Here is a 23,311-nt window from a genome sequence, read left to right as displayed (position 1 = left end):
GGCGGAGCTGACCCTTCTTCCCCCTCATCCCAAGAGCACACTGGATTGGCTGGTTTGCACCTCAGGGGTGGGAACTGGAGGGTTATAAGCCATGATTTTTCTTCGATGAACATATCAGGTGCCCGACCACAAACAATGTACAGATTTGCTAGAGAGCGGAGAACACACAGCACGCTCAGGCAGTGTCACTAACAGGTAAACTGGCAAATGTGCAAGTTTACCATGAGGACAGTGCACCTAAAAACAGCAAACTATAAATACCTAAACAAGCAGGAGACCCATGTTTACTACAACCACAAGCTATGACATTTTACACAAACTTATGATGACCTTATGACATGACACTGGCCTGCTTTACTTTCTAAAAATCAAAGCACTTGCATAAAAGAAAAAGTGATTGAGGGTGAATCTAGTTGATCACAGTTGAATTTGCTACCTCAGATTTCATCGGTCCTTACTTTTTCTTCACCTAAGCAAGCTTGCTTTCACCTTGTAAATAAACCGGTTGGTCTGCGTTCCCGTAAAAACAACAACAAGTTTGCCAGTTTACGGTGACCAGCTGAAGTCGCCATCACTCTGTGTACAGTGCAATATGCAATCAGCAAGAAGAGACGAGTGAGTGTGCTTTAATCTCATTACTTGTGTGCAGTAAGTTCAGGTCTAAACCTGTCTACGTGTTTTGAGTTTGTCCTAGTTTTAGCAGAGCGTGGCGTAGAGTGCGTTTGCTTGCACACACTGTAGAAAAGTCACTGGATTCTAAAGTGGAGGACACATTTGGACTGGTTTTAGTGGATCAAAAAGGTGGATGACTGATCGCTTTGAATCTAGTCAGCACAAATAAAAACCCTTTACTGTACAATGTAGGTTTTAAAACGCTTAGGAGGTCACCCAAGAGCTCTATACTACAGCTGTAGTGGTCCCAGGAACTTACCTCAGCACCACTGTTTGTGAGAATTCTTTATATTAACTATTATCATTTTAAAGCCTTGGAGCCTCATCTGATCAATGTCAGTCATATTTTAGCAGGCCGCCAACGCATGTCGTTGAGGTGTGAAGGTGTAAATGCAGCATAGATAGATAGATAGATAGATAGATAGATAGATAGATAGATAGATAGATATTTTCGTGTCATGCACAAAAATGTGCCCAACCCTCATGGGTTTACAAGACACCAACAATACAGCATAAGTACAGATAGGCAAACTGACAAAAACAAAGGTAAACCAATTGGTTGTAATTAAAGCTATCAGAGCCTAGTAATAGCCCTTTGTGTTAGGTTGGATTCAAGTCTGACCATCTATCCCGCTTTGGTCCAGGCCTCCATGCTCCTTCATCCTCCTACAAGTTATTATATCACTACAGTGGAAGGTTGTGCCTCATGGAACACGTCACCAGGCACCAGATAAATCTGCCAACAAAATGAAAAGTTCATGATGAATGATGTGATCTCAGTGATCAGAATGAAGGTTGGTTCATTTTCAATGAAGCAGCATCAAGAGGAAGGTATTCATGCATACTATGAATGTCTGTAAATGAAACAACAGTCCTTGAACTCAGCCTTGATTTCAAGTTTGAAAATAAGTCATCTAACAGTCAGAAGTTTAACACTTTGCAAAGTTCATGTCCATTACATACACATTACATTACATTACAGTCATTTAGCAGACGCTTTTATCCAAAGCCAACCCCCCCTCCTTTAAATCTCTCTCTCTATATATATATATCTCTATAAAATGGAATAATAGCAATGTAATTTATGAAGGCAGTTATGGAAATGAACAATGTGCAGAGGTGCTACTGTTCAGTGTAAGGGCGGAGCAGGTGCAATGATGAACCCTTCTGGTAAAAACCTAATATCTTCAATAACTGACCTATGACATCTTTATATCGTCTTCCCTGATACACAGTGATCCGGGCAGAACTGTTTATCTGTACCACATGATGAAGAGTCCTGACAGAGGAGGAGGAGCCTGCTGAAGAAGTGCAACAGTCCTTTAAACAGTTAAGACCTGTAGCAGCTTAACTGCAACCCGCTAACTTTTAGCACTTTATCTCCTAAACAGTGCAGACACTTAATGAAGACTCAGGAACGTGTCAGTGATGTTAGAGGGGCCCTTTTCATTTGGCTCACAACTCCAAACCAACCAATCAGAAGGGAGGAAACCTCAACTCTGTTCGGCGCTCCCCTTTAATGCAGAATTATGAAGATTGTATTTGGCCGCTCGCTGCTCTGAGCTATTGTATTTATTTATTGTTGAAGGATTATTTGTGTTTGCCTGTGTTTTATCACTTTGTTTTGGGTTAATGAGAAGGTTATCTCTGTAAACATGTTTCTCCCCGTTCTCAATAGTTACCATTTTATTTATTATTATAAATTATTCTAAACTGATGGATTCACACGAGCACACAAAGCCACATTTACTGTACATTGTGCACTTGGCCTGTTTCACGTTTTCTCCAGTTCTTTGCATTTTCCCTGTGCAGCGATCAGGACCGCGAGGCTGCAGCTGACACGATGCTCTGATACTTTAGCACGGAACCAAAGCAAGTGAACGCTGTGACGAACAACCAGCGGCGCCATTTTGAACTTACATGTTAATGCGTCTGCATCAACTTATGATGTTAAAGTTCAGCCGAGCATATTTTTGAAAAGTGACTTGAAATTGTTTTTTGGGGGGGGTGGTGATCAGATTGCTTTGTTGTTTTTGTGAAGTTTAGGGTTTGTACACTGTAAAAGAAGAAACCAAGTGATTCTAGCTACTGTCAGATGAATTGTAATATTGTAATACAGCATTCTGTTAAAATGTAAGTGAATGCATCACAGACGTCCAAAAGCTTGATAAGCTGCCGCTGACCATATCTACTAAGCTCTTCTAACTACTGAACCCAGATCTGCTGGTGGTTGTGTTTTCTCTGCCAGAACCAGGTCCCATAACCAATCAATGTGACTACACATTTCCAGTAAATACCCAGTGAATCTAGAGTTCCATCCACTTCTTTACCAGTGTATCTTTTCTTTTTCCTTCTTTCTTTTTCTACAGTGTAGTGCTGAGGTGGAGATTTTTCACAAAGCGGGCTCTCCTCGCCATTACGCACGCTGTAGTGGGAGCTTGGCTAGCGTTCAATAACAGTCACCTTGTGGCCTGAACTGTCTCTTTACACTCAGAACGATGACCTCAGAAAACCAGAACGTGGTTGTTGTCCCCTCTTCCTCCTTGCGTGTGACGGTAGACCTTAGTGGAATATTCAATGCTAGAGAATACATTTATGTAATGCATACTGCATATTATTAGAGTAGAGGGTGCACTTTGGGACGTGGGGTGTTTGTTTGAGGGGGGAGTATAAGGAGTGTTTTTTTCTCCCTTTGCATTTGAACACAGCTATACAAAACCCAGCTTACAGTCACATTTACACACACACACCTTCCTTAACGGCTCTTCCATACCGCTGAGCTTTTTTTCAGCTCCGTTCGACTTTCTATGAGTTCTTGACAGACCTGCGTCTCTGTAGATACTTTGAGCACCTGGGGAGGGGGGGTTTGGTACCGTTTACACTGGATCTGCTCTGTCTAACCCTTGCCTGTACATACCAACTTCTACTACTTGTAAAGGAATCAAACTCTTTGGCACTCGTATAGCCAGCACTATGCAGAAACTGAAAAAAACTCTTTGGCATGCTTTGAAATGCAGAATACTATAGAGGAAAATATACTAAATAAATAAAGTCTGCTCTAATTTCTTATTAAAATAATCACCCAATTGAAAAAACAAAAAACGTGCATAAAGCCATCCATGGTAGAAACGGATGCGACGATGAAGGTGATGAAGCTGAAGACTTTTTAATATTGTGCACATTTTTACTTGCATGCTGCACTGAGAATCATCCAGCAATGAGGGGGTTTGACATACAAAGCAGCTGATTTTTTTTGCTGTATGCTTGCAAACTGTGTGTAGAGTGAAATTCTTCCAGGTTACGGGAGATGCATACATATATATATATATATATATATATATATATATATATATATATATATATATATATATATATATATATATATATACATATATATATATATATATATACATATATTTATATATACATACATATATATATATATATATATATATACATATATATATATATACATACATATATATATATATACACATACATATATATATACATACATATATACACATATATACATACATATATATATATATGTGTATATGTATGTATGTGTATATGTATATATACATATATATATATAGTGTGTATATGTATATATATGTATATGTGTATATATATATATATATATACACAAACTACTTCCAGGTCATGGAAGAGATGGGTACTGAATAGCTGCAAACATAGTGATCTAGATGATACAATATTATATTGTTTATTTGTATCTTTGGTTGCGAACCACTGTAAACGAATGATGCATGTGTGGGCAGAACTGTTGGCTGTTTCCCAAAATATCAAGGAGCGCTTGATTTTCTCCGATGGGCTGCATCTCCACTCTGCCCCCCCAAAAAAAGTTAAATCAAGTTCATCTAAAATATTACCAATCCTGCTTTGGCCCAGCTGGAACGGGCTGCACTCTGAAGATTCAACTATCACCACATCTTGCTTTATTTTCAGTGCACGACAGGTTAAAATCTGTTAACATTAGCATGTCTTTAACACATTTGACTTAGAAGCACTGATTTGTGTGATGTCACCCACAAAAAAAAAGAAAAGCTCTCACAAATGTTTTGAAAATTCTTAATCTTAATACTCAATGGCAGTCCATGGAATATTAACCATAGATTGGTAACACTGGGCTGGCCGATGCAGCGCTTTATTCATATCAAATGTGGAAGAACGTTGGAGGGGGAAACGCTGAAGCTTTGGTTCTGATTTTGTGATAGAATTATCAATGGTTGAACTTTATAAAATTTCAAAAATATTTCTTTCAATAAACCTCTTTGAAAGCAAACTTGCGATGTCAGTACTCATTCTTATTTCATTTAGTGTGATTGAACAATTATTATTAATATATTTCCAGTATCAACTTCCTTTCTTTCAAGCTACTACAAGGAACTTACTTTTTGTGTTAATTTGTGGACAAATGCGGTAATATTTACGACCTTTAGAAAACCTCTCATTTTACAGCAGCAGGGTCTGACAGTCTGCCCCTCTCAGTCCTGGTTCTGGTTCTCCCGTGCCTTCCTTTCATCCAGCAGTCCCAGCAATACGGCCTGGGTCTCCAGCAGCGTGGTGTCTTTGTTGGCTCCCTGCAGGGACCAACGGCTGCCAGGAGCTGAGCTTTCCTCCTCCTGCCGGAGATCCTAGTGCTGGTTGAAGGCTGGAGAAAAACTGGATTTGGGTCTGTCCACGGTGGACTGTTCTCTCCCGGAGGCCCCGCTGGAGTCTGAGTTGAAGGATCTTCTAGTGAACCTGCATGATTTCGTCTTCGTAATGCAGAATATGACCCGGTGACACCGATTATTAAGAATGCCTATATAGATATAGCCAAAGTTTTCGCTGATGGTCTCGTTTACTGATGCAGGTCATAAGGAGGCATAACTATTAAACTGAGACTGTTTTATAACCAGTTAGGAGCTCCTCACAGTAACTTTAACCTCTTCCACATAGCCCAACAAACATGTCTAAAGAGACATACTGAGAATCAAACGTCTGTAGCTCCTTAAAAGGTGCATTATATGAGATTGGGAGCATTTCTCTAACCTCTCCACACGGTGACGGCTGAGCCGGTGGCTTGCAGCTAAAGGTACCATTAGCGTTAACAGAGCAGAAGAAGCAGAAGTGCTGACAGATCTAACAGTGACGAGGTTGTGATGGCGTTATCTTCTGTATCCCAACACGCACAGAGGGATAGTGACATGATTCTCTGCTCAGGTCAACATTACTCCACTGTGTCTTTACACAGCAAATAGTTGTTTACTGCTATATAAATGCTCTGAATGACCTGTATACAGCATTGCGTATTGCTCCTTTAAGTCTTCCCCGAGGGTTCCCTTCCACAAAGGAAACATTTTACGGGTTGTTGTGAACACATCAGAAACATTATTAGGTGTTACTAAAGCAGGGCAGCAGGTATTACACATTACCAGACACTGGTCCTCTAGGCATATACTAATGAGGAGGCAGGTCATGGCTGATGTTCGCCATTTTGATCACAAGATGTCACTCTAAACCTACACGTGAGGTTGAACCATTTTGAGGTTAAATTGCTTCTAATTTTTCCGCTAAGACGTTTTTAATATGGAAAGTTATTTCATTTTTAACAGCTCTTATGGGGAAATTAGCAAAAAAGAATTTGTTCAATACATTTACTAATCTCAATTGTCTTGCGGTCATCCCCAATTAGTTTCTCATTGTCAAAATAAAGGGAGTTATAAACAAAATTGTGATTTGCATAGAATTATTTCTGCTTGCAGCTCGGACTATTTTATTTAAAGAATAGATAATAATACAGACTAAATGATCTAACTATCTGGCCCATCTATTATACATGTGAATGCACCCGTGTCGTCTCTAGTTTCTAACTGGGCTCTCCGTGTCTGCTACAACAACTCGCCGCGGTGACATTCCAGTGATCTGGGCGATGTAAGGGCGTCTTCCTGGGCCGAGGCCGTATCCACAGCCTTCTCCCCCTGCTATTGGACCGCCAACGTCCCGTAAAAGGAGTCAAACTTCTCCATTGTGTGTACAAGTTGTCTGTCAAATGTGCATTTGGTGACGACGAAGGACCTGCCCAGATTTCAAAAGCTCTGATTGGACGATAAGCTCGTCGCTCACAGTCGAGCGTCGGTGTTATTGGATAACACGAAAGCCTGTCACCGGTGTCGCTCTCTGATTGGAGCAGAGCTTCTCCGGGGAGGATCAGGTTAGTCTGCGGCCAGCGGAGATCACACTCGAGTGGGCGGATCGTAGCGGTGACAGCGACGCTCACAGACTCTCCACAAACTGTCAAAAAAAGAGCAGACAACTAACGGTGAGTCACGTTTAAAGACAAACATTGTGTTGTACTCGCCGTGTGTAAGGAACGTGCGCTGTTCGCTTTGAGCGCGAGGTGAGCGCGCGGACAGCTGGACAGTTTTCGCAGCAGTGAAATGACGGTGATTTTGGATGAGTGATCTCACAGCACGCACCGCAGCGACGGTGTAGTGGTGTCGGATATAACGGTGCCTTCAGGTGCTGCTCGGAAACTCTTACTTTCGAAAAGCAGCGGGGTGAACGCGCAGTAGGGATGTAACTACTTGCCCGTTCTCTAAGTTGCTAGTCATAGACAGTTGTCTTTGAACGTCTCATAGCTTATACCGATGATCTTTCACTCCCCCCCGTCACATTTACTATGAAGGTGGGCAGGTCACGTGTGACTGAATATGGTCCTTCCGATATTCCCGACAGCCCTTGAGGCAGCATGGGTGCGCACCGCGCGGTGAAGTTGCACCGTCACAGCAGACAGAGGACGGAGTTATGCTAGGTAGCTTAACTCCGTCCATTCATCTGCAGTCTGTGAGGAGGGGCTGGACAGCGGCGGTGCTTGTATTGTGTGTATGTAAGTAAATACCGTAGTAGAGTCCCACATGCTTAACTGTGCGTGCACTGACGTCTTCCCCACGCCATAATAAAGGAATATCACTTTTACTGCAGTGTATTCTTTGTCAGAGTCCGAAGACTCAGATGTATGTCATTATTGTTTTGTTGCAGCTCTTATCACTGCTTATCATCGGCTGCCCTCGATGCTGCTGGTACACAAAGATAAGCTTTTCAATCATTCCCTTCCCTCGATTCCCTCTTAACACGCACACACAATAAAATATTAGGGATAAATATTTGGTTTTGCTACAAGGGCTGTGGTTGAAATATAGATCTCAAGATTATAGTCAAAATCCTATTTTAAATATTACAATAATAATATATATTTTGAGACAAAGCGTGTGACCAGAGCTTACAGCTGCACCTCATGGCATTTATAAGCCCTCGGTGTTTGCTCAGTTATGATGGAGTTAGGCATTATAACTGAGCATGGTCCATCAAAGCGGAGGAAGAGCATGCGATGCGTTTGAAAGGCTGTAAAAGTTCACAGGTTATGTCCCCCCCCCCCTGATCAACTTCAATTGATGTTGAAAGGGATGAACTGTGTTCTTTATTTTAGTGTTACACGAAACAAAACTCTTCACATTATGTGTAAACAAACCTTCCGTCCGTTTTTGATACCAGCCCGCATCATAAATGATTAACTATAAAAATCGAACCATATTGTTCACACTGGAACATTATTTCACATTTTGCCCCTGAAATTGATGATATAAAGAGGAATCGCAGCAGAGAGGATTGTCTCCCTCCCTCCCGGTCTCCCTCCTTCTATCCAGATTACTCTCCAATCCTCCCCCAGCCAGATTACAGAGAGTGGGGAAATAAGAGGTGGAACAACTGATCTAAGGCCCTGAATTCATTATGGACCTGATCCAATCGCAGCCCTAAATTGTCCCGTCGCACATTGCTTTGCCGTAAGCCCGCCAAAGTGATCAGGTATTAGGGTTTGAGAGTTATCAAACAGGGCACATCGGTCGGTCACTGTCGCACCAACTTTCTCCAGAGTTGCTGAAATCCACAGCTACAGTGTCTCTGTAAAGCATCACAATGTGCAGAGGTGAAAGAGAGGCGTTCAAACCCCCCACCTGAACTCTGTGCTTGCCCTTGGCTGGGTTTCTCCCTGCTACCCCGCTGTCTTTCCAGCGAAAACATAAGAGCAGAAAAAGTCCAGAACGTCCACCAGAAGCTCTTATGTTGAAGGATACATGTATCAGCTCATATAACTTAATTGTGCTGTATGACCCGGTGTTTGTTGGTGTCGAGTCAAGTTCGTGGCCATATCATAAATCTCAATTGTTGAAACAGGGAAACAGTGCAGGTTTCCAGCAGCTGGGAGTCCGACCCTGCACGTCTCTGCAGTCTTCTGTTCAGTGTTCTGCTTGACTGGAGTCAGTTGTGTTACTTCGGGTTGCAAAATCTGAAGCGTGGACTGTTGAGACTCCTGTTAAGAGGAGAAACTTCCTTGAAAAGTGTTTTACTTTTATAGAAATACCACAGCAGGACTGGTGCCAGTGAGAGCAGATATTTCCAGTAAAGAAAACGTAAAAAAGAAGAAAAAAAAAAGAAAAAGGGGAACATCTGTTTTCATAAATACATTGGCCCAGCTTTTCACATTCTACTACGGTGCCACTCTGTCAGTGCACTGAACCTTTAGCAGTGTTTAAACGCTCAGCGGCTTCTCGCCAACATCAAATACCACTCTCAGTAGTTTCATAGTTGTGGACAATTTTGGATTTTGGGAAACTGCAAAGGTGAAATCAGACTTCGCAATAGCCTACAGCTAAGGCAGCGTACAAAATTGACTCTCACTGTGTTTGACATTTGCTAAAGCTGAACATGTATTTTGACCAAAATAGCCAGCTGCGTAACAAAGTACCCACTTTCAGGACAAATTGGACAAATGGTCTACTAAGCGCCTTTGCCAACATCTAATGTCAGAAGTGAAGCTTTGTTACGGAGAGGGGGAGGAGGGTAGTTGTAGAGTTGGTAGGATGGTTGGTCATTTAGTTGACCATAGAAACCAAAAGTGAAAGAAAGGATGGCACACAACACGTAACCTCTGGTAATCCATCGGTAAAGTTAGCTTCAGTAGGTCATTTGTAAGTACAGGGTCTTTAACACATACTGTCCATGACTGCATGCAGGAGTGTCATATTTGAGCCAATTAGATGAACTTGTAGTCCATTTAGGGCTGGTTATTTTGACACCAATGCCAGTGCATACCTGGATTTTGGCTCAGCCCCCAAAAAGTACTTGTTCTTTACATATATATATAAACATATATTTCTATTAGTCAAACTATATTTTAATTATGTCTAGAGACAATGTATTCTTATGAAAACTTTGACACTTTAGGATACTTTGGTGAGGATAAAACATACTCATTCTAATATCCAGCCCTACAGTATTTCCAATTAAGGTGCTCATTGGCCATAAAAACGAACTGATTTGAACTGCATGAAAGACAATTGGTTTGAACCTTCATTACAATGAGTAGGAGGTAGATCATCCCTGATATATAATTATGTTCTTGCATCATAGTGAATTTGTTGGGAAGTATGTCATTTAATGTATAATGACACATCATAAGATATATTTTTCACTACAGTGGTCAGGGACAAAGATACTGAGGGAAGTAATCTCTTAATATTTGATATAATAGTATGTTGAAGGAATACATCATTGGTATTGAAGCTGTTTCATCTGTGTAACTGCTGGATTGATCACATGTTAGCCCTCTGTAATCCAGTAATTAAGCATTTAAGGGAGATCACACAGACAGATGTTTGTCTCCTGGCTTTATACTCTCTAGCATTTGATTAAATTATTAATGCTCTTTTTTCTCCATTTTGAATGGGATTCTTTTTAAATTAATAACCACGCTGTGGCCCGAAGCAGAAAGCCCAAAAGGTCGTCTTTCTTTACAGGAAGTCCCAACAAGGAAAATAGAGAACTATTTCTAAAGCTCTCAGTTCTTTAAATATGTGGGCTTTTTTTCAGGAATCTGATTGGACAGAGGATGATGTCGGTCACAAAGGACTTTTTAAAATTCTCTTTAATGTCCTTCTGTTTGTTCAACACATAGGGCGTAAATGAGAGGAAAAGAGCTGCTACCAGTGTGGCTTTTAGTCCTGCTTTGGGAGAGAATTAATAAATGTGTAACTTTTATGGTTACTCCATAACCATGGAAGGTTGATCGACGCTTCATGACCATGGGTCATGAATATAAATTATTTATCAAGCTCTTTTAACTATGCTGCAGTCCATTCAATCCTAACTACCCGTATGCTTAATCTTAAGGCAGTGTACATAAGGATTATTGAGTGTGATATACATCTTCTGCAGTATAGAAATGGAAGGACACTTGTTACAGTCATAAGGAGAAAGGAGAAAGAAATAATGGAAGGAAGGGGTGAATTAGTAGGAGGGGAGGGAAGGAAGGAAGGAAGGAAGGGTGGAAAGGAGAGAGCCGAACAGACAGGTTCCTAGAGTTACTCAGTTGGAAAGATCCTGAATTCTTCTTCCTGTGGAATGTCTATTGACTGGATCTGCGAGCCATTGACTCACCGTCTTCTCACTGAGACACTGAAAATAAACTGAGGGATAATGATGGATCGTTGCCTTTGGCAACGATGTGACCTTGTATGTTGAAGCTTATTTGGGAGCTGTCCGGGTCAAGGAGGAGTCGGGGTTAAAAGCGGGGCACAGGAAAGCCGATCCGTGCTCCACAGTCAGGGTCGTCCCGACTGCACTAGGATACTCTCTCTTCAAGGTCGGCGGGCCACTTCATCCCGGCCTCTGTCTAGGAATCTGGAAGCAGAGAAAATCCATCATCCATTAGCTCCTGTGATGTCAAACAATGCTGCTGCTGAGGGCAGTTTAGTCCGGGACAAGGACTGCATTATGATCCCACGTTAGGATGCTCCTGTGCTACTCTACTGGGATTCCGTTGGTGCGGCATGGTTAAGCTTCGTGGCCCTGATTGGGCAGCTTTGTTAGGATGCAATCGTACTTAGTAGTTTGACAAAGTGTCGCCGGGCCACATCTAAAGACAAAAGGGTTTCAAACTGGTGCAACAAGGATGCAACTACATGTGAAACATAACGTTACAAACCATTGTTTGTGGTCTCTGCTCCCTTCTTCCTGTGGGCGTCTTTCGGTCTGACCGCCAATCACCGCTACTTAACCTTATCCCAACTTTCCACTGTAGGCCACTAAATTTTTCCAGGCATCCCCCATGGTCCTCGCCGTCGCCACAGCCTTAATGCAGCACCCACATTCAAATTAATGGGATAAACATCTGATTGTGTGTGAATGCTGCCTTGCCGCCCTGATCCCTGATTCTGATGTTGAAAAGGCTTGTGGGGAGGGGGAATAAGAACAAGAAACTGTTTGACCATCACAAAGAAGGATTTTCCTGCTTGGGAAACTTCCTGGCTCAACGTGTTTTGGCCAGATGACCATGCTGCATCGACAGAGTGGTACCATTGAAACAAATGAGGGGAAGGCAGATGTTAGACTGATTCCGGCCTTCGCCCTTTGCTGTGTCCATTACCTGGTAGCATCGTAAACCACGTTGTTTGCTAAATCCTCAAGACTGTGGCATCAGTAGATTGGTTGCCTGCCATGTAATCAGTGAGGCCATGTGCACCCGACAGCTTGACCCTGGGAAAGCATTTATGATCTGTTCCATGGTGATCGATACGCCACACAGCTGTAAATAGCTCCAGGACAGCCAGTAATGCTTTTCCATTAGTGTCGAACCTGTTTACTGTAAAATATATGTGGCTGTAAAAAAAACTGTGACTCATTATAGCACTTTTAATTCCCTCAACCGGATCGTATGTTTTGGTCAAAAGGCTCCGTTAAACCTCAATGTGGCACCATTTGTCTTCTCTCCACAGTCGTCAGAACTGTGTAATTGCTAAATATATATCTATGTCGTGAGGATTTTCAGCCAAGACCGTTGGCAGGCGAGGCAAGCTTTTGGTGTAGCAAATGGCCAGAAGAGAAACGTCAGGTCGTTGGCCCCTGTCGGGTTTGAGTTTGTGCTGCTTACCCTCATATGATTTGTTGTCTTTAATAAGGTCCGGGCTTGTTGAGGTTTATTTGCAGCCAGTTGATTCAAAGCATTCACTCTTTTTAACGCTGTATGAAACACAAAATATCATCAGAGATCATTTCATTCGCTTCCCTTGTTTCAATCAATTATTTATCACAGATTTTGTAGTCAATATGTTAGCCATTACTTGTTATGGACTAATGCAGAGCTCTAATTGCTAAGAGCTTGCAAAGCCATCTGGGGCTGCAACTAATGATTCTTTTTTAATTGTTTCGTGTCCGGCCCAGTTTACTGGAGCCTACGGTGATAATAGATGATAAATCACAGCTAACAAGCTGCTATAGCTTCCTCTGTTTTGGCTCTTCGTTCCCCCAAAGGTAAACTCTAGGACAGCTTTCTGTTGGTCAAAGGAGCAGATCTGTGTGGCGAGTGAGTCCACAGATTGCGTTGATTCCATTGGAACAGACTGGTTTTGCCCTGAAATCACATTTTGACCCCTGACCATCTTATCAACTGATTTCATGTCTGTAGTTCCATTAAAACACACACTCAGGGATTCCTCTCTTCTTCTATCAGGTATTAACATGTTTTGTAGCAATTTGAAGAGTGAAAAGCTGAGTAACATGTTGAAGCAACCACCACTGCAGAACTACAAAATGAGTAGTTGTGTGTGCATTATTGACAGTATTACTTGTAGCTTTGTAGATGCACAAAATCAACCAATGGGTGACAAATGAATCCATGATTAGAGATGGAAGGACTTTCAGCCAGTAACATGATTTCATACTGCCGTGTCTCCTGGTCAGCCAAACACACACAGACGTGTCCATGTGTGTGAACACTTACATAGATGTGTAATGTATGTGTGTGTGTGTGTGGTGGGGATGGAGGTGTGTGTGTGTGCGACATTGCGTGACAACGTGCGGATTGAGTGAATGAAATGATGGAGTGATGGAGTGCGGAGGGGAAGAATGGGGATGGTACATTGAGTGACAACGGTCATTGTAAATGATGGAGTGATGGAGAGCCCAATGGGATGGTACAGAGTGAGCACACACCACACACACACACACACACACACACACACACACACACACACACACACACACACACACACACACACACACACACACACACACACACACGCAGCAGCTGGACCAATGTGTCAGCAAACAGGCTTTACTGCTGCCGGGGTTTATACAGCAGGGTGGAGAGTCGGACGGTGGACAGATGGGATGGATAGGTAGACGGAGGGTGGTGGTTTAGAGGTGTGGTTGAGGTGAGGGGAATGCAGGTATGTCAGGCAGTATCAGAACATTTTTATTAAATGTTTATGTTTCAGTGCTTTCTTTAGCTTTCAATTGGAAAGTTATTTTTGGTTTTGGTTGAATGAAACTCGTTTTCAACTCCACATCCTCGGGTGTTTTGTTAAGGGTGATCACAGGGATGGCGTTACCCCAATGCCAGACTTAAAGAGTCAGCCCGAGAGGCCGGTCTCCTATGTCAATAAAGCCAAATATAACATAAGGAAAAAGGGACAGCCATATGTTGCAGTTTAGCCGTGGATGCACTTGTCTTTTCAATGTAACTTTTATGATCTGATGCACCAGATGGTTCATTCATTATCGGAAAATGTGTGTCCACACTTCAGTGTGCCCTGCCTGATCGGAGAATGATGGGATATATTTTGTGGTCAAAGGAGCGGCTGTTAAACAGTGGATAAACACTTTTCATTTCCTATAAATGTTTCATGATAAAAGCCCACTGTTATTTTTACTACCCACTCCTCCCTGTAGTATTAGTAGACTTGTTTTATTCAAGAATAGTCTCAAGCAAAGCTTCACTCATTCGATGTAAACACATTTTCCCATAAATATTTCACAATAAAAGCCCCTGTTATTTTTGCTGCTTACTCTTCCTCCCTGCAGTATTATTATACTGGTTTTATTGAAGAAGAGCAGCTAACGAAGCTCAGCTGATTCAGGGATAAACACATTTTATTTTATATTTATATGTATACATTTTCTTTTTTCTTGTAATATTATAGGAAGTAGGAATGATGTCGGAACTTGTGAAAAATGGAAAGGTTCCCAAATATCTGTATACCAATAGTAAGGAATGTGCGGAATTTAAAGGTCATAGAATCCACTATATCGTTGTCCCAGCAGACCAAGTTGCAGTGTGCGCGCACACACACACACACACACACACACACACACACACACACACACACACACACACACACACACACACACACACAGTCCTAGCCCTGCCCTGGATGAGTGTGTGTCCACTACATGTGTGTGACAGTGTTTGTTTTGGGATTAGAGTTTGACCTCTGTGTGTGTGTGTGTGTGTGTGTGTGTGTGTGTGTGTGTGTGTGTGTGTGTGTGTGTGTGTGTGTGTGTGTGTGTGTGTGTGTGTGTGTGTGTGTGTGTGTGTGTGTGTGTGTGTGTGTGTGTGTGTGTGTGTGTGTGTGTCCGTGCTGCTTTGCATTCCATTGCGATGTGTTCAGCCTCACTCTGCAACAATAGGCCATAGAAATACTGTGTGTGTGTGTGTGTGTGTGTGTGTAGGCAAAACCACAGGGACATACAGGGGATTCATTCAGCCACTGCTCTGCTGCGTGTCCTTTCCAAAGGGAGGGGAGGACAACTCTGTCTGTCTGTCTGTCTGTCTCGCTGCTCACTAACTTGCACACTAATGCGCTGCAGCAAGTGTTGAATCATACTAACTTGACCTGTGTGCCAGAAATCAGCTCTGTCACACACACATGGTTAAACACTAGCCTTTTCACTCAACCTCAAACAGGCCCTCTGTGAGTCCCATCAAGGCCCTGTATGGATGTGCGAGCAGCAGGACACACACACACACACACACACACACACACACACACACACACACACACACACACACACACACACACACACACACACACACACAGATAGGCTGCATTTAAACTTGACCTAAAGTGGAGCTCTGTGAATGAATTCAAATCAGGAGGGCACAGACATGTGCAACTACACCATATATGTTTGAAACGTACTCTAGATGTAAGCATTGTGTTAACATGATAGAACGTAAACTCTGAAGTGTAATTGTATGGAGACATTTTAGTGCAAAAAAGGAGATTTGAACTGGATGCATTTGCCGTGAGTAAACATACTTCCTGAAAGTAATTTGAAGAATTGAAAGTGTCGGCCAAGTTTGTCTGAACTGCACTGTCCCTGAAAAGAGGAAGTGATGCAACACTACCAAGTTCAGTAATTAATAATCATAGAGCTGAGCAATCCCAAACTGTCGACAGTGTATGAGAGCCATGCTGCAGTTTGTAGTGGAATATTGTACAAAACTATTTGATGACTACAGATTTACTAATTGCTTGTCCATTCCATTTTTTATAAAAGTTTAGCATGGCGATTCCAATTTACTATAATTGACAGCAAGTCTCAAGACTAACTCTTTCCACCAACGGACAAGAATCTTCTGAAAAAAAAATTTCAACCGACCTTACATTTCAAATCAAATGATAAGGAAATAACACTTTGAGTCCAATTTTTTTTTTTTTTGTGGCATTAGTAGTTTTAATGATGTATTATAAACTAATTAGAGCTAGTGCTAGGAAGATAAACAGGTCTTCATTCCATTTCTAATATCTCTTTGGTAATGCTGTGAAAACATCTCCTGACAAACAACTGGATTTATTCAAGTTTCTCGTCCCAAAACTCAATTCGACAAGATTACATTTGAACACATCATAATAATGTATTCATTTACCTTTGTTAAACTTAGTTGTTATCTTCCTTATTTAGCCAAGCGGGACTGAGCTGCCCACTGGCTGCTAACAGCTAACGTTTAACCGCAGGTGTGTAGTGCTAGTTTGCATATGTGCAGTACCGATCATGCAGGATGTATGGATCGGGTAGCAAGTGACACGTGTTGTTTTTGTTTCTGTGTAGCGTCAATGAGCTGATAAATAATATGATAAATAGATATCAAAGACATGCATAGACTCCCGTACCCGTCGATACCCGGTCCAGCATTTTAGACTGTAACGGAGGGATTTCTGATATTCGTAGGAATTAATAAAATGTGACTAAAATGGAAATAAATGGGGTTATCTGCTCAGGCTGTGTTTACCATATCATAAGCAGACGTTATCCATTAATTTGCCAAATAAATGCATTCATTTGTCAAATGCATACAGTGTGAAATGTGCCATGAGGTGAGCTAGCTAGCCAGCACGCTAACTAAGAGAGGTAATTTGAAGATTGGAGCCAATAATGTGGACTCTTATCTGTTTTCTGTCATGTATTGTTTTTTTTCTTTTATCCCTCTCTCTCCTTTGTTCTTGTGCGTCCTCACCCAGGCCTCTCTCCTTCCCTCTGTTAACCCCCTTCCCCTCCTCCTTAACCCCATCGATTTCCTCCCATCAGAAGATCAATAGGGCCATCCTCTGTTCTGTCCTCCTCTCCTCTACTCGGCAGCCATCTAGTTGACATTGGAAATTGGAATATGTTGTGATTTTGCCTCGCCACTGATTAGGAAAGCACAGCTCTGTGTACTTTTCTCACACACACACACACACGCACACACACATCCCATGGTTACAGTGACAGCAAACATTGTGAGTACTTCTGAGAGTTACACGGGAAAGCCCTTACAGACTGACACAGCCTCTGCAAAATTAATCTGCATATGGCACACTATTCATTATGTACTTTATGTGGGATGTCATGCATAAGAGCTATTACATAATGATCTTACACATGCATGCACTCACTCCTTCTGTTATAAAGGCCTAAAGCTGCCTCAGAATGGCCTGTCAGCAGTTTCTATACAACTATTTATGACTTGTACGTACAAATTATTATGACCCACGCTCTGTCTAACACGCATTCATAAGAATATGTAAAATTCACATATACCCAGTGAATGAGCACACACACACACTTCCAGGACAGCGTGTACTCTTGCGTCATCAGACTATTTCGGTCCAAGTCACATCAGCCTCGTCTCAAAGTGGAAATTGCGAGTTCAATTTGTCAAAGTGTGTGTTTGCATTGTGATTGCTGTGCAGCAGCCCAAACCCATTATGAACACATAATGAGCCCATTAGTTCGCAGTCTATGTCAGTGTCTCTAATATCTTAGACGCCACAGTGTTACAACATGAGCGACTTATCCGAACTCTGTATTTGGACATTTATTCAGATGCATTTAACCAGTTTGAGTCTTTGATACAGTTTTGTGTTTCATTTCACTGACTCGACAAGTGATTTATTGACTCATCACTTGGTTCATCAATCTGCCCAGTGACTCGCACATATAAAAAATCGTATTCCTCTTATATCTTCCTCATATTTGCACTGATACTGACCTCATAAAAATGGATCAGGTATTGTCAAGACATGACCAAACACATTCTTAAGTAACTGTAAGTATGAAATTGTAACAACAATCATCATGAACCTTAAAAAAAAAAGAAAAACACTATAAACTACTGATATGTAGTAAAAACTGATCCTAATAGAGTGCTCCACAGGAATACGTCCTAAAAACCCGGAAATGAGTCCGCATTTTTCTCTTCCGGTTCTGTTATATCGAAGTGAAGGGTTTTTTGAATGGGCTTTTGGTAAAATGCTTTAAATACGGTCTGCGAAGTGAAGGGTTTTTTGAATGGGCTTTTGGTAAAATGCTTTAAATACGGTCTGCGGTAATCACAAGCTTAACAGATTTCGTTGTTTCATTCTATGACATAAAATACATTGTGAATTTTGAAGGTTTTACGTTAGACGTTTGCTAACAAGTGGTTAAATGAGACTACAGAGGTTGTCAGTGACATTAAGCTTCATCTTTAATTCAGGGCTGGTGTCATGAAGTTTGTTTTCCACAGAACTTATTCTTTTCAATTATCCAAAACCCAATGGGAAAATCCCATTGGGTTTTTGTCGAGAGAACCAATGCGATGCTAACTTCCGGTTTGGACTACAATAATTCCTCATCCCTTCAGCTCTCTATGGATTACAAAGAAGGAGATTTAGTGTAGCATGTACTTATTTTTATACTCTAGTATTGGTCATGCTTAAAACATGTCCCTTAATAACCCATAACGCCTGCCTGGTAAATGCTTACATCTTTCAAACTCCATGCCCTAGTTTGTAAAGCAAGCTTCCCTTTAAATCATTGTGGTCTTCATGCCCAAACTGAGATAACCTCCATGACTTAATCAGGATTCATAACCTCAACCCCTAACTAACCTTGAACTGGATAGTGGATATTGAAAATATATTGATCATTTCATACTGTGAGCTAACGGCTCTATGTGTTTGATAACCATAAACTTGAGTTCAAAAGTCACTCATTTTTATCAACCTATAGAGCATTGTGGCTGACTTTTCAAGTAAGATCAATTGTGTTGTAATTGTATTGAAAATGTTATGAAGCCCTTGGCATCGGGGTTACAGCTGCAGTCCGACCTGTGTGTATCTGTGAATTAGGTCATTATCAAGGCTTGCGGGTCGGAGCAGTACATCCTTTACTGCTGTGCACCACAGCAGGGACATCGACCAGCCCAGTAAGACAAAGTAAACGTGTTCAGAGGGTCAGAACCCTGTCAGGCCATGACTTTATTTTTAACCTATTTTGTCTATCATTCCTAAATAGGAGGCATCAAATGTTTCCACAGAAATTGTGACAAAAAGTCTGACAATATGCAGATGACGCACTGTTTGACCCTTTATTAAACGTCCTGTTTAATTACCCCTAAGAGCATAATTCCAACTCTTGAAATGTCACACCCTTGAGCAAGGCTTGCATCACTTTATGTGACAAAGCTGCCAAAAATGTGCGTCCTCTCTGCTCTGACCTCTTTTTATTCAGTATGAATATCTCATCAGTGGATCAGTCAACCACCACATTCATCCTTGTACGTATTTGTGTGTGTTGTTCAAGAAAATATAGGAAATCTGAGAGCAACGTTAGTTATTGATTTCATACATTGTACGAGCTTACACGGATTTGAATGTATGCAATACAGTTGAATCAGCTTTTGTCAAACCCAACAGCCCGTAACGTTAGCTACGGGTTTAGGGAGAGTGCGGTCGAGAAAGAGAGCGTGTGTCACGAGTGTGATGTAAACAGTAACTGGTTAGGTGTGTGTGTGAGTAACTGTGTGTGTGTGATGTGTGTGTGTGTGTGTGTGTGTGTGTGTGTGTGTGTGTGTGTGTGTGTGTGTGTGTGTGTGTGTGTGTGTGTGTGTGTGTGTGTGTGTGTGTGTGTGTGTGTGTGTGTGTGTGTGTGTGTGCGCAGTTTAGGAACTAGGTGAGTATATTTTTCAACTCCTTAAGTCCCAAGCTAAGTTCCAGCGTCTTGCTTGCTACCTGCTGATTGAATTGAAGGGGGTTAGCCCCAAAGTGAGCCAGAGCTTTGGCCCTGGCTCACTTAAGCTGGGCTTACCTTTAAGGTGGACCAGCTATTCTCTTTGCAGTAACAAGCCGCTCCTCCGAGCAAAATTCAGTATGCTGGTTTGTTCGGCTAATGAACGTTCACACTGTAGTAGGTTTTTTTTTGCCACTGAGTGTCTGACAACATATTGTATAGCACCCTATAGAGAAATAAAACATTTTTCTTTACCTTTCGCATGATCCGGTCCGCTTTTTGTGGAAAACAATGGTGGAAGCACAAGTCATAGTTGGAGATATGAGTCCCGGTGTTGTGTTTGTGTTTGTTACAATCATTTATTGTATTTACACAGAAGTGTTTATTTTGTTATTCATTGACAAGAATTGTTTAAGTTTTAGCTTTTGTTTTCTCAGGCTACTTTACATTTTTATCCTGGAAAGAAAGCCATTGGAAAATAAGTTCCATCATAGTTTTCTATGATAAAATGAACACTGCTGGACCATTGGAAAGTCCTAGCAGGGACGTTTTGACAGCAGGAACTTTGGCCCTGGAGCTGAATTTCGGAAAAGATTATTGCATTTAAAGTGAAAGTAAAGCCTCCAACTACAGCTATTCAGCATTCACATATCAATGTAGACACACATGTGTCTACATTGATATGTGAATGCTCTGTTTGCATGCTAGATTCATGCACACAGAGACACACATGAACTAGCACAATCCAGTGCCTTAACATAGTATGCGGCGGAGGATCCCTGAACTGCACCTGTACAGTGATCCTCCTGAGACTAATTACAACATAGTCTCTCTCTCTCTCTCTCTCTCTCTCTCTCTCTCTCTCTCTCTCTCTCTCTCACACACACACACACACACACACACACACACACACACACACACACACACACACACACACACACACACACACACTACCTCAGTTGCCACTCCCTGTATTCTATAACAAACCAGAGGCCTGTGGGGCATTCTCTCTCTCTCTCTCTCTCTCTCTCTCTCTTGGTCTCACTCTCTGAAACGTCTCGTCTCTCATCGTCTAAGTAGCCTGCAGAGCCGGATGGTGAACTTACCACCAGCTTCTCACATTAGTGTGTGTGTGTGTGTGTGTGTGTGTGTGTGTGTGTGTGTGTGTGTGTGTGTGTGTGTGTGTGTGTGTGTGTGTGTGTGTGTGTGTGTGTGTGTGTGTGTGTGTGTGTGTGTGTGTGTGTGTGTGTGTGTGTGTGTGTGTGTGTGTAGAGAGTGAGACAGTCAGGTTCCACATATTCCCATGTTAGTCAGTAATTACCTGAGTTGTGAGCTGAAGGGTTGAACTGTGAAATGAGAGAAGCGTGTGTGCTACATTTGCTTTGTCAGATGTGCAGTTATTATATCCACAAGTGCATGCTTTTGTGGGTGTGAATGGGTGTGTGTCTGGGTTTGTGTTTAAATGTGTCAGGACACTGATACACTTTAATATCAGCAGCAAACATTCCATAATTAAAGGTGTGGACTCATTTTATGTGCTGAATGATAGTCACCTCTGACTATTTATTTACTGCATATAAATATAATTAATTATTACTATACGTTTTTATTTACGACCTCATAAAACATTTAGCAAAATGTCACCAAAAATGAATGAATTTACTTTTTCCAACCTTCTCACCTGATAGTTCACCAGATACCTGATCCTAGAGCTGAGTGAGAATGTTGAAGAATAGCTTTTCTTATTGGCTTCTTTGAAAAAAATGTTTGAGTCACTGGAAGCAGCTCCACATGGTTTTCTGGCAGGTTCTACAGCTCTCTGTGATGCTGTCAATTTACCTTAGGGCTTAGGTGTGATCTCCCTGCACCAGGGCAGAGTATGAGTAAGATTTACTTTCAACAACACAAGTTTAAGGCTTTAAAAATGAATTTTAGTGCATTCTTTCACTTTTTGAACTAAGTACTGCATAAAATTGACTTTGTTACCTCTTGCTCTAATTATTAATTGATTACTTCTTGCTGTTGTTTTAGTGACAGCTCCGTGTGTGTGTGAGAGAGTGCGTGCGTGCATGCGTGTGTTTTTGGTCAGGGTGTATTGACAAAGCACTGTGATTGTGTTTGGCTTGGTGAAGTAGCCCGAATGGCCTGCTAGGAATGTCAGTGATAGCATCTCTGTGAGATTAGTGCGATGGCAGCTGGACTATGGGACACACACACTGACACACACACACAAGTAAACAACATTATCATTATAAAAGACTTACCATTTTATTTCCTGACAATATATTTCAGATAATTGCTACATCTCTTACATTGCCACCAATATGTGTTTCAATTTCATTTTGCTTGTTTAAACATTTAGGATGGGTTGATCCAACAAGGATTAACCTAAACTAAGATTAGTCCTAATCAGAGTTCAGCAAAACTATGCTTTAAATGAGTAAGTCTAGTTTCAAAATTAAGCAGAGCTCCGTTGCACAATTAAAAACTAATCTCAGTTTAGTAAATCCGAGTTTAAACCAAACTTAAATAGCATTTCATCAATATGAAGAACAAATTAATGAATACATTTGTGTGTGCCAGCTAGCTAGCTAAAAAGCCAGTTAGTTAGCCTTTCGTACTCATGATGGCTTGGCAGAGAAGCTCCTAATTTCCTCCTGATTTCTCCTCCTTTTGTAATAAAAACTTGGTCAAATTAAAAGAGTAACAGGAATATAAAAACAAAACTAGTTCTAAAGTTTGGTTCACCGTGACTTAAAGTTAAATCACGATTCAATCAGGTTTTTAAAAATGAATCCTTGTTTGTGCAAACTAGCCGTAGTGTACACAGTTGAATAATTCTTCCAATGTACACCAGAAGAAGTGGTAAGGAGTTTTTTTTAATGATTTGATACCTCATCATGACAGGATGGAGGATCGTCCTGTAGGCGTACTAGGAGTTGTTATTTACAGGGTGTGAATAGGGATCAGATTACCTAGTCTTTCGCCCGGCCCGGCCCTACCCTGTCCCGCTTCTGCTTTCATGTAAACTAACGGAGGGGGGTCATAGGGTCACTTTTCCTAGAAGTCCCTCTGCTTCTTAATAATAATAATAATAATAATAATAATAATAATAATAATAATAAGCCTTTATTAGTCCCACAATGGGGAAATTATTTATTATTATTTATTTATAGACACACACAGAGACAGCACTGCCTTTGAAGTAGATCCCCTCAGGTGTGGGTATTGATTAGGGTGTGACCCGGAGGTTTACAGA

The 23,311-nt window shown here is 41.4% G+C and overlaps 1 protein-coding gene across 3 annotated transcripts in view; it reads left to right on the top strand.

Annotated features, from left to right (window-relative positions):
- Positions 1-6,915: 6,915 nt before the first annotated feature.
- Positions 6,916-23,311, top strand: part of LOC129110538 (microtubule-associated protein 4) — a 105,257-nt gene continuing 88,861 nt past the window's right edge. For all 3 annotated transcript variants that reach the window (XM_054622627.1, XM_054622628.1, XM_054622626.1), the window contains exon 1: positions 6,916-7,003. The gene's annotated coding sequence lies outside the window, so the exon portion shown is untranslated. The remainder of the gene's footprint in view (positions 7,004-23,311) is intronic.

The sequence above is a fragment of the Anoplopoma fimbria genome, chromosome 21, assembly GCF_027596085.1.
Source record: "Anoplopoma fimbria isolate UVic2021 breed Golden Eagle Sablefish chromosome 21, Afim_UVic_2022, whole genome shotgun sequence".
NCBI lineage: Eukaryota > Metazoa > Chordata > Actinopteri > Perciformes > Anoplopomatidae > Anoplopoma > Anoplopoma fimbria.
The sequence above is the reverse complement of the archived record's forward strand: the minus strand, read 5'-3'. Positions and strand labels throughout refer to the sequence as shown.